The following is a 13093-nucleotide window of genomic DNA, read 5'->3' as shown; positions in this document are numbered from 1 at the left end:
TAACAAAAAAAATATAAAGTAAATAAATAAAAGGATAAGAGGAAAATGCTCGTATTGACGCTTAAAATGAATTTCGGTCTAGAAAAGCCACACTGCTTTTCAGGACTGGGTAGTTTAAAGGAATAAAGCGAAAGGAAAATGGCGGGTGCGATCATACCAGCATTAATGCACCGGATCCCATCAGAACTCCGAAGTTAAGCGTGCTTAGGCGAGAGTAGTACTAGGATGGGTGACCCCCTGGGAAGTCCTCGTGTTGCACCCCTCTTTTTTTTGTTTCGAAATCCAAATTTTCTATTCGTTCTTTATCCTGTAGTAATTTAGCTCCGTCGGAACGATTGCTTTATATTTTGCTTCTTATCGAAGCATGAAGGCGGGTCTGAAGGCGCGAGACAAATCAGGAACGGTATTGCTCGATCAAAGCCCGGATCGTCGCTCAAATTTATCGGCGCAAATGTATCACCGCAAGCGTGAAGAATTGATTTCATGATAATTTAGAGTTGCGGGATGAGGGAAAAAAATAGGGTGCAAATCAATAACAAAAAAAATATAAAGTAAATAAATAAAAGGATAAGAGGAAAATGCTTGAATTGACGCTTAAAATGAATTTCGGTCTAGAAAAGCCACACTGCTTCGCAGGACTGGGTAGTTTAAAGAAATAAAGCGAAAGGAAAATGGCGGGTGCGATCATACCAGCATTAATGCACCGGATCCCATCAGAATTCCGAAGTTAAGCGTGCTTGGGCGAGAGTAGTACTAGGATGGGTGACCCCCTGGGAAGTCCTCGAGTTGCACCCCTCTCTTTTTTGTTTCGTAATCCAAATTTCCTATTCGTTCTTTATCCTGTAGTAATTTAGCTCCGTCGGAACGATTGCTTTATATTTTACTTCTTGTCGAAGCATGAAAGCGGGTCTGAAGGCGCGGAGACAAATTCAAGAACGCGTACGGCTCGATCAAAGCCCGGATTCGTCGCTCAAATTTGCGGCGCAAATGTATCACCGCAAGCGTTGAAGATTGATTTCTGATAATTTAGAGTTGCGGGATGAGGGAAAAAAATAAGGTGCAAATCAATACAAAAAAAATATAAAGTAAATAAATAAAAGGATAAGAGGAAAATGCTTGAATTGACGCTTAAAATGAATTTCGGTCTAGAAAAGCCACACTGCTTCGCAGGACTGGGTAGTTTAAAGGAATAAATCGAAAGGAAAATGGCGGGTGCGATCATACCAGCATTAATGCACCGGATCCCATCAGAACTCCGAAGTTAAGCGTGCTTAGGCGAGAGTAGTACTAGAATGGGTGACCCCCTGGGAAGTCCTCGTGTTGCACCCCTCTTTTTTTTGTTTCGAAATCCAAATTTCCTATTCGTTCTTTATCCTGTAGTAATTTAGCTCCGTCAGAACGATTGCTTTATATTTTGCTTCTTGTCGAAGCATGAAGGCGGGTCTGAAGGCGCGAGACAAATCAGGAACGGTATTGCTCGATCAAAGCCCGGATCGTCGCTCAAATTTGTCGGCGCAAATGTATCACCGCAAGCGTGAAGGATTGATTTCATGATAATTTAGAGTTGCGGGATGAGGGAAAAAAATAGTGTGCAAATCAATAACAAAAAAAAATATAAAGTAAATAAATAAAAGGATAAGAGGAAAATGCTTGAATTGAAGCTTAAAATGAATTTCGGTCTAGAAAAGCCACACTGTTTCGCAGCACGGGGTGGTTTAAAAGGATAAAGCGAAAGGGACATGGCGGGTGCGATCATACCAGCACTAGTGCACCGGATCCCATCAGAACTCCGAAGTTAAGCGTGCTTGGACGAGAGTAGTACTAGGATGGGTGACCCCCTGGGAAGTCCTCGTGTTGCACCCCTCTCTTTTTTGTTTCGAAATCCAAATTTCCTATTCGTTCTTTATCCTATAGTAATTTAGCTCCGTCGGAACGATTGCTTCTATATCTTTTGCTTTCTTGTCGAAGCATGAAGGCGGGTCTGAAGGCGCGAGACAAATCAGGAACGGTATTGCTCGACCAAAGCCCGGATCGTCGCTCAAATTTGTCGGCGCAAGTGAATTACCGCAAGCGTGAAGAATTGATTTCATGATAATTTAGAGTTGCGGGACGAGGGAAAAAAATAGGGTGCAAATCAATAATAAAAAGAAATATAAAGTAAATAAATAAAAGGATAAGAGGAAAATGCTTGAATTGACGCTTAAAATTAATTTCGGTCTAGAAAAGCCGCACTGTTTCGCAGGACGGGGTATTTTAAAAGAATAAAGCGAAAGGAACATGGCGGGTGCGATCATACCAGCACTAATGCACCGGATCCCATCAGAACTCCGAAGTTAAGCGTGTTTACGGGCGAGAATAGTACTAGGATGGGTGACCCCCTGGGAAGTCCTCGTGTTGCACCCCTGATGCGGATACGGGTGTGCAATAACTTCAACCTTGGGGCAAGGATCCTTTGATCCATATTGGCGGTCCGATGACAAGGTCAAGAATCAAGAAGGTGAAAGAAGCTTTACGAGCCTTGATCATTCACCATACAAGCAAGGAACAAGCTAGGTTTGAAGATTTGATGGACCATGAAGTTACTTTGTTCACTTGTACATTTGAAGTAAAGGAGTGATCTCATACTTGTTAGCTTAGTTGGTAGTTGTTTTAAGACTGTCTAGTTTAGTAGTTGTTAGGCGTTGAGTATTTTATTACTTATCGGGCCTTATCGGAAAGCCTTAAAGAGCTAGCTCTTTAAGCTCTTTTATGCGGACCGAATCTCTTCCAGGTTTGTGTGGGCCGGATTTTGCCCTAATTTTAGCCTATAAAAAGGCACATCTTGTAAGAGTAAAAGAGATTATTACAACCAGAAATCGTGAGGAATTTTCCTTCAAGTTCTTAATCGAACTTACTCTTGAATTCTTGAGTTCATGGCTTAGGATTCAAATCTGACTTTATCGATTAGCTTGTTCCCTAATCGTGGTGTCGCTTCATCCATCCTTATTTGCTTAAGGTTGCTGATTACCTTTGTGTGTCAGAGGTCTTGAGTTCATGAGAACAATCGAGTTCAATTTCTGTTGGGAGAAAAGATCCAACTCTGATAATTACAAGGTTGGGAGGTTCTAGGAGGGTCTTCCCCTAGGGTTGCCTATATCAGTTGGTAATCAGAGCATCAGGTTAATTCTCTTTTAATTGAAGTTGTTCATATCTTGTTAGTTTGTGTCTTTTGTCAAAAAAAAAAAATTGTAGCGATTACTGTTCATCGTTACTGTTCCGAATTACTGTTCATCATACTGTAGCGTACTGTTCACGTTACTGTTCATCCGAGTCAAAAAAAAAAACTGTTTGGGTGTTGTCTTTTTGTGTTTTTCTGTCCAAGTTCTTGGGTCTGTTATACTTGTGTGGGTTGTTAGGGTTTAAAGACAAAAAAAAAAAAAAAAAGAGTCACGTACCTTATCTTGTTTTAGTGTTCAAGTTGCTAGAGTATTGCTGGAATTTTCTTTTGAGTATTGCTGAAATTCTGTTTTGCCTATTTCTTGAGAATTGGTTGTTGTTCTTGCAAACCCTAGACACCACAACATAATTTGGGGAAATTCTTGAGCTTCTTGAACAAATTCTTGAAGTTCTTGGACCACCAAGTCTTATTTTGAAAATTCTTGAACAATAAACCAAGAACTAGGGATTTCTTGGAATTGGCATAACCTTTCATCCGTTTTCTTGAACTTGTTGGTGTGATCTGAATTTGTGTTCCTTGAAGAGCCGGAAAAAAAAAGAAAAAAAAAAGGAAGAAGAGAAGGAATTGGCTCTCATACAAAGGAAATCAAGTTTCCAAAAAAATCGTGAGTTTCCAATTCTTGGTGGGTTCCCAAATCTTGGTTAATCTCCAAATCTTGGTTGATTTCCCAAAACTTGAGTTTCCTAATCTTGATTGGTTTCCAACTCTTGAGTTCCAATCTTGATTGAATTCCAAAGACCCCAAACGACCTAACCAACCCCAAACACACCCAATTCCGTTTTCAAAACCAAACCAAACACCTTAGCCCAAACCGCCTTGGGAGTTCTTGAGTTTCTAAAATCGGTTGAGCTAGTTTTGCAATCCGATTTGACTGAAATTTGAGGACTGGTTCGTACATTATTTGAGCACCCCAAAAGCACCATTTATACTCCAAAATACTGACCAGAAATTCAGCAAAGCAACAGCTCAAAGAGAAAAAAAAAAAAAGTTTCAGCTTCGGGTAGAGTTTTTTTCTAAGATTTGCAAAATTCTGCTTGGTGTCTTGTTACTTGCTTATAGAGTCATTAATTCTGGAATTTTTGAGAGTTTGAGTTGTTTTAAGAACTTCGAGAAGGAAAATTGAGAGTGAGTGTGTTTCCTTGAGTGATACACGAGTGCTTGCAAGGTAGACTAGGATACACTTGTTTTGCAGGTTAGACAATATGTCTCAAGAGGGGAACATGCCTGAGCCGTCTGAGACCGACGTGTCACTCAAACTGGTGCTCCAAACTCTTCAAAAACAAGCGGAGAGACATGAATTTGCGATGGAGAAACATGAATTTGCGATGGCACAAATATCCGACAGGTTGGCTGCCATTGAGATGCGAGGTACCGGAGATACACACCATAGGGTTTCGAGTGTTCAGAGTGCTGATCATGATGCGGATGATGAGGGGTATCATTCTCACACCTCATTTCGATCAAGGAGAAGCCAAGAGGGAGCGAGGGAAGGTCGAGGCCGACCTAGGAGAACCAATGACAATCTTGGTTCCATCAAAACTAAGATGCCTACCTTTCATGGGAAAAATGATCCTGAAGCTTACTTGGATTGGGTTAGACGAGTTGAGCAAGTGTTTGAAGTCCACAACTACTCTGAAGAGAAAAAGGTGAAACTTGCAGCTATTGAATTTCAAGATTATGCATCTATTTGGTGGGGGCAAGTATGTGCCACAAGGAGGAGAAATAGGGAACAACCAATTGACACTTGGACTGAAATGAAGCAAGTGATGAGGAAACGATTTGTACCCTCCCATTATACTGCGGACTTGTACAATCGGCTCCAACGAGAGAACGAATCTCTCAAGAGGAGGGGTTCCATGCAATCTACCTCTTTAAAGCCGGTTTATACAAGAGATGACAAGAAGGTTCATTCAACATTTTCTAGGACTAAACCTAGAGTTGAACCACCTCATGCGGAGTCATTTTGGGAGACATATCAACGTCTTCTACACCAAAAACAAATGGAGTTAAATGGATGCTATCAAAGTGAGTTTTCTAAAAAGGAGATAGCTGACCCTATTCCCAACAAAGGAGTATCTCATCCTATTGAACCATTTGTTGAGGAGGTTGATGATGAGAAAACAATCGAGGGCGTTAAACTAGATAAAGAGATGGAAAAATCTGATGAGATGAGTGGTAAAAAGGAAGAAAAGAGAGAAAGTGAGACGATTTTGAGCAAAAATGTGAGGGCTTATTGTTTTTCTAACGAACTTACCTTTGCTTTATTTAGTGTTTCTTCATTTGTGCAGATTAAGCAAAGTCAAGTGAAGTTAGTCATGCCATGCTCCATTCCAAAGTCACTTGTACAATTCACTAATTTCCATGGAGTTTGTCTTTTAGGAATTAAATCTATTTGGGATCACCTCATGGAACAATTTCAATTCAAATCTGTCCATACCAAAGGGGAATCAATTCAAACCAACCATGAAGGGAGAATCCCAAACTTTGACTCTCATTTACTACCTATGGTTCATTCTTCATCTTTACCTTCTTTTGAGTATAATTTCCATCCTAACACTTGTATTTCTTATCCAGATTTTGAAGAAAAGTGTAAAAGGCTAGCAATGCCTTCTCAAGTTGAATCAATTGGTGGAAGGAATAATGAAGTGGCAAAGGGAGTATTCACATTTAAAACTTGTTCTATACCTTCTTACCATTTAGTTGATGATGTACCATTACTTCTTTACCCAATTTCTAATTTGTTTCAAGTTGAAGGTTATTTTGTTTTTGTAGGTTGTAAAGCTGTCCAAAATTTTTCAGTTTTGATTAAAGACTTACAACCTGATTTCGTGTTTATTCCAACTAAAGGTGGTGATCTTTCATGCTTAGTCACACAACTAAAAGCTGGTGGCCAAGTGCTCAATTTGTCAACTTCAACTTGTGCTAGTTCGAGTAACCCTCATGAAGTGGAATTCAATTGTTTGCTACCTTATATGTTGGAAGATGAGAAATTGCGTGCCACGCAAGATCCCAAAGCCGTCCTCCACGAGTTGTTTAGTGCCTCATCCATGCAACAACATGCTCACAATTTATCCATGCAAGATGATTCAAATCAATGTCAACTAGTGCTGAATTTTACACCTTTGCACAATCAAGGTGTCAATGTGAAGATCCATGACCAAAGACTAATTAGAGAGTTTTTCATTGCCACTTGGAATTTTCACATGCCTTACACAAGCTCTTTCCTACCTTGGCGCATGTTCTTGTTTGAGAGCTTCCCGAAGCTGACCAAACGCCATGCAACATGGCTCGTAGTCATTCGACTACTTCCAACATTGCTGTCCTTTAAGCGCACCATCGATTTGTGGACAACTCACTTTCAAGAGGAGACTTTGAAGATTCGAGGACGAATCTTTTCGAGGAAAGAGGGAATGATGCGGATACGGGTGTGCAATAACTTCAACCTTGGGGCAAGGATCCTTTGATCCATATTGGCGGTCCGATGACAAGGTCAAGAACCAAGAAGGTGAAAGAAGCTTTACGAGCCTTGATCATTCACCATACAAGCAAGGAACAAGCTAGGTTTGAAGATTTGATGGACCATGAAGTTACTTTGTTCACTTGTACATTTGAAGTAAAGGAGCGACCTCATACTTGTTAGCTTAGTTGGTAGTTGTTTTAAGACTATCTAGCTTAGTAGTTGTTAGGCGTTGAGTATTTTATTACTTATCGGGCCTTATCGGAAAGCCTTAAAGAGCTAGCTCTTTAAGCTCTTTTATGCGGACCGAATCTCTTCCAGGTTTATGTGGGCCGGATTTTGCCCTAGTTTTAGCCTATAAAAAGGCATCTCTTGTAAGAGTAAAGGACAGAATATTACAACCAGAAATCGTGAGGAATTTTCCTTCAAGTTCTTAATCGAACTTACTCTTGAATTCTTGAGTTCATGGCTTAGGATTCAAATCTGACTTTATCGATTAGCTTGTTCCCTAATCGTGGTGTCCGCTTCAATCCATCCTTATTTTGCTTAAGGTTGCTGATTACGCTTTGTGTGTCAGAGAGTCCTTGAGTTCATGAGAACAATCGAGTTCAATTTCTGTTGGGAGAAAAGATCCACTCTGATAATTAACAGGTTGGGAAGGTTCCTAGAGGGTCTACCGCTAGGGTTGCCTATATCACCCCTCTTTTTTTTGTTTTCGAAATCCAAATTTCCTATTCGTTCTTTTATCCCTGTAAATAATTTCAGCTCCGTCGGAAAACGATTGCTTATATTTTTGCTTCTTGTCGAAGCATGAAAGGCGCGAGACAAATCAGGAACGGTATCGGCCTCGATCAAAGCCCGGATCGTCGCTCAAATTTTTGTTTTCCCCCCCCCCCCCCCGGCCCGGGCAAATGTATCACCTGTCATTATGTCGTGAAAGGATGGATTTGCATGATAATTTAAGAGTTTTGCGGGAATGAGGGAAAAAAATAAGGTGCAAATCAATAACAAAAAAAATATAAAGTAAATAAATAAAAGGATAAGAAGGAAAAATCTTTGTATTGACTGCTCAAAATGAATTTCGGTCTAGAAAAAGCCACACTTGCTTTTCAGGACTGGGTAGTTTTTTAAAAGAATACAGCGAAAGGAATAATGGGCGGGTGCGATCATACCAGCCATTTAATGCACGGATCCCATCAGAACTCGAAGTTTAAGCGTGCTTAGGCGAGAGTAGTACTAGGATGGGTGACCCCCTGGGAAGCCGCTCGTGTTGCACCCCTCTTTTTTTTGTTTCGAAATCCAAATTTCCTATTCGTTCTTTATCCCTGTAGTAATTTAAGCTCCGTCGGAAACGATTGCTTTTATTTTGCTTCTGTCGAAAGCATGAAGGCGGGTCTGAGGCGCGAGACAAATCAGGAAACGGTATTGCTCGATCAAAGCCCGGATCGTCGCTCAAATTTATCTGGCGCCAAATGTATCACCGGAAGCGTGAAGAAAATTGATTTCATGATAATTTAGAGTTGCGGGATGAGGGGAAAAAAATAGGGTGCAAATCAATAACAAAAAAAAATATAAAAGTAAATAAATAAAAGGATAAGAGGAAAATGCTTGAATTGACGCTTAAAATGAATTTCGGTCTAGAAAAGCCACACTGCTTCGCAGGACTGGGTAGTTTAAAGGAATAAAGCGAAAGGAAAATGGCGGGTGCGATCATACCAGCATTAATGCCCGGATCCCATCAGAACTCCGAAGTTAAGCGTGCTTTGGCGAGAGTAGTACTAGGATGGGTGACCCCCTGGGAAGTCCTCGTGTTGCACCCCTCTCTTTTTTGTTTCGAAATCCAAATTTCCTATTCGTTCTTTATCCTGTAGTAATTTAGCTCCGTCGGAACGATTGCTTTATATTTTGCTTCTTGTCGAAGCATGAAGCGGGTCTGAAGGCGCGAGACAAATCAGGAACGGTACGGCTCGATCAAAGCCCGGATCGTCGCTCAAATTTGTCGGCGCAAATGTATCACCGCAAGCGTGAAGGATTGATTTCATGATAATTTAGAGTTGCGGGATGAGGGAAAAAAATAAGGTGCAAATCAATAACAAAAAAAATATAAAGTAAATAAATAAAAGGATAAGAGGAAAATGCTTGAATTGACGCTTAAAATGAATTTCGGTGTAGAAAAGCCACACTGCTTCGCAGGACTGGGTAGTTTAAAGGAATAAATCGAAAGGAAAATGGCGGGTGCGATCATACCAGCATTAATGCACCGGATCCCATCAGAACTCCGAAGTTAAGCGTGCTTAGGCGAGAGTAGTACTAGAATGGGTGACCCCCTGGGAAGTCCTCGTGTTGCACCCCTCTTTTTTTTGTTTCGAAATCCAAATTTCCTATTCGTTCTTTATCCTGTAGTAATTTAGCTCCGTCAGAACGATTGCTTTATATTTTGCTTCTTGTCGAAGCATGAAGGCGGGTCTGAAGGCGCGAGACAAATCAGGAACGGTATTGCTCGATCAAAGCCCGGATCGTCGCTCAAATTTGTCGGCGCAAATGTATCACCGCAAGCGTGAAGGATTGATTTCATGATAATTTAGAGTTGCGGGATGAGGGAAAAAAATAGTGTGCAAATCAATAACAAAAAAAAATATAAAGTAAATAAATAAAAGGATAAGAGGAAAATGCTTGAATTGAAGCTTAAAATGAATTTCGGTCTAGAAAAGCCACACTGTTTCGCAGCACGGGGTGGTTTAAAAGGATAAAGCGAAAGGGACATGGCGGGTGCGATCATACCAGCACTAGTGCACCGGATCCCATCAGAACTCCGAAGTTAAGCGTGCTTGGACGAGAGTAGTACTAGGATGGGTGACCCCCTGGGAAGTCCTCGTGTTGCACCCCTCTCTTTTTTGTTTCGAAATCCAAATTTCCTATTCGTTCTTTATCCTGTAGTAATTTAGCTCCGTCGGAACGATTGCTTTATATTTTGCTTCTTGTCGAAGCATGAAGGCGGATCTGAAGGCGCGAGACAAATCAGGAACGGTATTGCTCGACCAAAGCCCGGATCGTCGCTCAAATTTGTCGGCGCAAGTGAATCACCGCAAGCGTGAAGAATTGATTTCATGATAATTTAGAGTTGCGGGACGAGGGAAAAAAATAGGGTGCAAATCAATAATAAAAAGAAATATAAAGTAAATAAATAAAAGGATAAGAGGAAAATGCTTGAATTGACGCTTAAAATTAATTTCGGTCTAGAAAAGCCGCACTGTTTCGCAGGACGGGGTATTTTAAAAGAATAAAGCGAAAGGAACATGGCGGGTGCGATCATACCAGCACTAATGCACCGGATCCCATCAGAACTCCGAAGTTAAGTGTGCTTGGGCGAGAGTAGTACTTGGATGGGTGACCCCCTGGGAAGTCCTCGTGTTGCACTCTCATTTTTGTTTCGAAATCCAAATTTCCTATTCGTTCTTTATCCTGTAGTAATTTAGCTCCGTCGGAACGATTGCTTTATATTTTGCTTCTTGTCGAAGCATGAAGGGGGGTCTGAAGGCGCGACACAAATCAGGAACGGTACGGTTCGATCAAAGCCCGGATCGTCGCTCAAATTTGTGGGCGCAAATGTATCACCGCAAGCATGAAGGATTGATTTCATGATAATTTAGAGTTGCGGGATGAGGGAAAAAAATAAGGTGCATATCAATAACAAAAAAAATATAAAGTAAATAAATAAAAGGATAAGAGGAAAATGCTTGAATCGAAGCTTAAAATGAATTTCGGTCTAGAAAAGAAACACTGCTTCGCAGGACTGGGTAGTTTAAAGAAATAAAGCGAAAGGAAAATGGCGGGTGCGATCATACCAGCATTAATGCACCGGATCCCATCAGAATTCCGAAGTTAAGCGTGCTTGGGCGAGAGTAGTACTAGGATGGGTGACCCCCTGGGAAGTCCTCGAGTTGCACCCCTCTCTTTTTTGTTTCGTAATCCAAATTTCCTATTCGTTCTTTATCCTGTAGTAATTTAGCTCCGTCGGAACGATTGCTTTATATTTTACTTCTTGTCGAAGCATGAAAGCGGGTCTGAAGGCGCGAGACAAATCAGGAACGGTATTGCTCGATAAAAGCCCGGATCGTCGCTCAAATTTGTCGGCGCAAATGTATCACCGCAAGCGTGAAGAATTGATTTCATGATAATTTAGAGTTGCGGGATGAGGGAAAAAATAGGGTGCAAATCAATAACAAAAAGAAATATAAAGTAAATAAATAAAAGGATAAGAGGAAAATGCTTGAATTGACGCTTAAAATTAATTTCGGTCTAGAAAAGCCACACTGCTTCGCAGGACGGGGTATTTTAAAAGAATTAAGCGAAAGGAACATGGCGGGTGCGATCATACCAGCACTAATGCACCGGATCCCATCAGAACTCCGAAGTTAAGAGTGCTTGGGCGAGAGTAGTACTAGGATGGGTGACCCCCTGGGAAGTCCTCGTGTTGCACCCTCTCATTTTTTGTTTCGAAATCCAAATTTCCTATTCGTTCTTTATCCTGTAGTAATTTAGCTCCGTCGGAACGATTGCTTTATATTTTGCTTCTTGTCGAAGCATGAAGGCGGGTCTGAAGGCGCGAGACAAATCAGGAACGGTACGGTTCGATCAAAGCCCGGATCGTCGCTCAAATTTGTGGGCGCAAATGTATCACCGCAAGCGTGAAGGATTGATTTCATGATAATTTAGAGTTGCGGAATGAGGGAAAAAAATAAGGTGCATATCAATAACAAAAAAAATGTAAAGTAAATAAATAAAAGGATAAGAGGAAAATGCTTGAATCGAAGCTTAAAATGAATTTCGGTCTAGAAAAGCCACACTGTTTCGCAGCACGGGGTGGTTTAAAAGAATAAAGCGAAAGGAACATGACGGGTGCGATCATACCAGCACTAATGCACCGGATCCCATCAGAACTCCGAAGTTAAGCGTGTTTGGGCGAGAGTAGTACTAGGATGGGTGACCCCCTGGGAAGTCCTCGTGTTGCACCCGTCTCTTTTTTGTTTCGAAATCCAAATTTCCTATTCGTTCTTTATCCTGTAGTAATTTAGCATTCCTAGCTTTATGTTAAGTTCAATAGAAGATCTGTCTGCTCTCACCTTTTGCCTTAGAAAGAGTTCAACCCTCTTGAAAGAGGAAAAGGGAGTAGGAAAAGTACCGGAAAGTACCGATTCGGGTTCATCCCTCAATCAAGCACTACTTGAAAGTCAGGATAGATTCAACCATACGCCTAGACCGTCGGAACGATTGCTTTATATTTTGCTTCTTGTCGAAGCATGAAGGCGGGTCTGAAGGCGCGAGACAAATCAGGAACGGTACGGCTCGATCAAAGCCCGGATCGTCGCTCAAATTTGTGGGCGCAAATGTATCACCGCAAGCGTGAAGGATTGATTTCATGATAATTTAGAGTTGCGGGATGAGGGAAAAAAATAGGGTGCAAATCAATAACAAAAAAAATATAAAGTAAATAAATAAAAGGATAAGAGGAAAATGCTTGAATTGAAGCTTAAAATGAATTTCGGTCTAGAAAAGACACACTGTTTCGCAGCACGGGGTGGTTTAAAAGAATAAAGCGAAAGGAACATGGCGGGTGCGATCATACCAGCACTAATGCACCGGATCCCATCAGAACTCCGAAGTTAAGCGTGCTTGGGCGAGAGTAGTACTAGGATGGGTGACCCCCTGCAAAGTCCTCGAGTTGCACCCCTCTCTTTTTTGTTTCGAAATCGAAATTTCCTATTCGTTCTTTATCCTGTAGTAATTTAGCTCCGTCGGAACGATTGCTTTATATTTTGCTTCTTGTCGAAGCATGAAGGCGGGTCTGAAGGCGCGAGGACAAATCAGGAACGGTACGGTTCGATCAAAGCCCGGATCGTCGCTCAAATTTGTGGGCGCAAATGTATCACTGCAAGCGTGAAGGATTGATTTCATGATAATTTAGAGTTGCGGGATGAGGGAAAAAAATAAGGTGCATATCAATAACAAAAAAAATATAAAGTAAATAAATAAAAGGATAAGAGGAAAATGCTTGAATCGAAGCTTAAAATGAATTTCGGTCTAGAAAAGCCACACTGTTTCGCAGCACGGGGTGGTTTAAAAGAATAAAGCGAAAGGAACATGCCGGGTGCGATCATACCAGCACTAATGCACCGGATCCCATCAGAACTCCGAAGTTAAGCGTGTTTGGGCGAGAATAGTACTAGGATGGGTGACCCCCTGGGAAGTCCTCGTGTTGCACCCCTCTCTTTTTTGTTTCGAAATCCAAATTTCCTATTCGTTCTTTATCCTGTAGTAATTTAGCTCCGTCGGAACGATTGCTTTATATTTTGCTTCTTGTCGAAGCATGAAGGCGGGTCTGAAGGCGCGAGACAAATCAAGAACGGTACGGCTCGATC

At 41.3% G+C, this 13093-nt stretch overlaps 14 non-coding genes and 1 pseudogene across 14 annotated transcripts; all 15 read left to right on the top strand.

The window, feature by feature from the left end:
• Window positions 1–143: 143 nt before the first annotated feature.
• On the top strand, window positions 144–262 carry LOC113758456. The gene has a single exon (XR_003466738.1). It is a non-coding gene; the product is annotated as a 5S ribosomal RNA (ribosomal RNA).
• A 414-nt stretch (window positions 263–676) lies between these two features.
• Window positions 677–795, top strand: LOC113758460. Its single transcript, XR_003466742.1, has one exon. It is a non-coding gene; the product is annotated as a 5S ribosomal RNA (ribosomal RNA).
• Window positions 796–1210: 415 nt separating this feature from the next.
• On the top strand, window positions 1211–1329 carry LOC113758458. The gene has a single exon (XR_003466740.1). It is a non-coding gene; the product is annotated as a 5S ribosomal RNA (ribosomal RNA).
• A 415-nt stretch (window positions 1330–1744) lies between these two features.
• Window positions 1745–1863, top strand: LOC113758469. Its single transcript, XR_003466749.1, has one exon. It is a non-coding gene; the product is annotated as a 5S ribosomal RNA (ribosomal RNA).
• Window positions 1864–2282: 419 nt separating this feature from the next.
• LOC113758462 lies at window positions 2283–2403 on the top strand. The gene has a single exon (XR_003466744.1). It is a non-coding gene; the product is annotated as a 5S ribosomal RNA (ribosomal RNA).
• A 5429-nt stretch (window positions 2404–7832) lies between these two features.
• LOC113758464 lies at window positions 7833–7953 on the top strand (annotated as a pseudogene).
• Window positions 7954–8376: 423 nt separating this feature from the next.
• LOC113758463 lies at window positions 8377–8494 on the top strand. The gene has a single exon (XR_003466745.1). It is a non-coding gene; the product is annotated as a 5S ribosomal RNA (ribosomal RNA).
• A 413-nt stretch (window positions 8495–8907) lies between these two features.
• LOC113758457 lies at window positions 8908–9026 on the top strand. The gene has a single exon (XR_003466739.1). It is a non-coding gene; the product is annotated as a 5S ribosomal RNA (ribosomal RNA).
• A 415-nt stretch (window positions 9027–9441) lies between these two features.
• LOC113758468 lies at window positions 9442–9560 on the top strand. The gene has a single exon (XR_003466748.1). It is a non-coding gene; the product is annotated as a 5S ribosomal RNA (ribosomal RNA).
• Window positions 9561–9975: 415 nt separating this feature from the next.
• LOC113758466 lies at window positions 9976–10094 on the top strand. The gene has a single exon (XR_003466746.1). It is a non-coding gene; the product is annotated as a 5S ribosomal RNA (ribosomal RNA).
• A 411-nt stretch (window positions 10095–10505) lies between these two features.
• On the top strand, window positions 10506–10624 carry LOC113758459. The gene has a single exon (XR_003466741.1). It is a non-coding gene; the product is annotated as a 5S ribosomal RNA (ribosomal RNA).
• Window positions 10625–11038: 414 nt separating this feature from the next.
• Window positions 11039–11157, top strand: LOC113758454. Its single transcript, XR_003466736.1, has one exon. It is a non-coding gene; the product is annotated as a 5S ribosomal RNA (ribosomal RNA).
• A 414-nt stretch (window positions 11158–11571) lies between these two features.
• On the top strand, window positions 11572–11690 carry LOC113758455. The gene has a single exon (XR_003466737.1). It is a non-coding gene; the product is annotated as a 5S ribosomal RNA (ribosomal RNA).
• Window positions 11691–12286: 596 nt separating this feature from the next.
• LOC113758461 lies at window positions 12287–12405 on the top strand. The gene has a single exon (XR_003466743.1). It is a non-coding gene; the product is annotated as a 5S ribosomal RNA (ribosomal RNA).
• A 415-nt stretch (window positions 12406–12820) lies between these two features.
• LOC113758467 lies at window positions 12821–12939 on the top strand. Its single transcript, XR_003466747.1, has one exon. It is a non-coding gene; the product is annotated as a 5S ribosomal RNA (ribosomal RNA).
• Window positions 12940–13093: the final 154 nt, after the last annotated feature.

This window comes from Coffea eugenioides, unplaced genomic scaffold (genome assembly GCF_003713205.1).
Source record: "Coffea eugenioides isolate CCC68of unplaced genomic scaffold, Ceug_1.0 ScVebR1_526;HRSCAF=1219, whole genome shotgun sequence".
Classification (NCBI taxonomy): Eukaryota; Viridiplantae; Streptophyta; class Magnoliopsida; order Gentianales; family Rubiaceae; genus Coffea; species Coffea eugenioides.
Note: the sequence above shows the minus strand (reverse complement) of the source record. Positions and strands in the feature narration are given on the sequence as shown.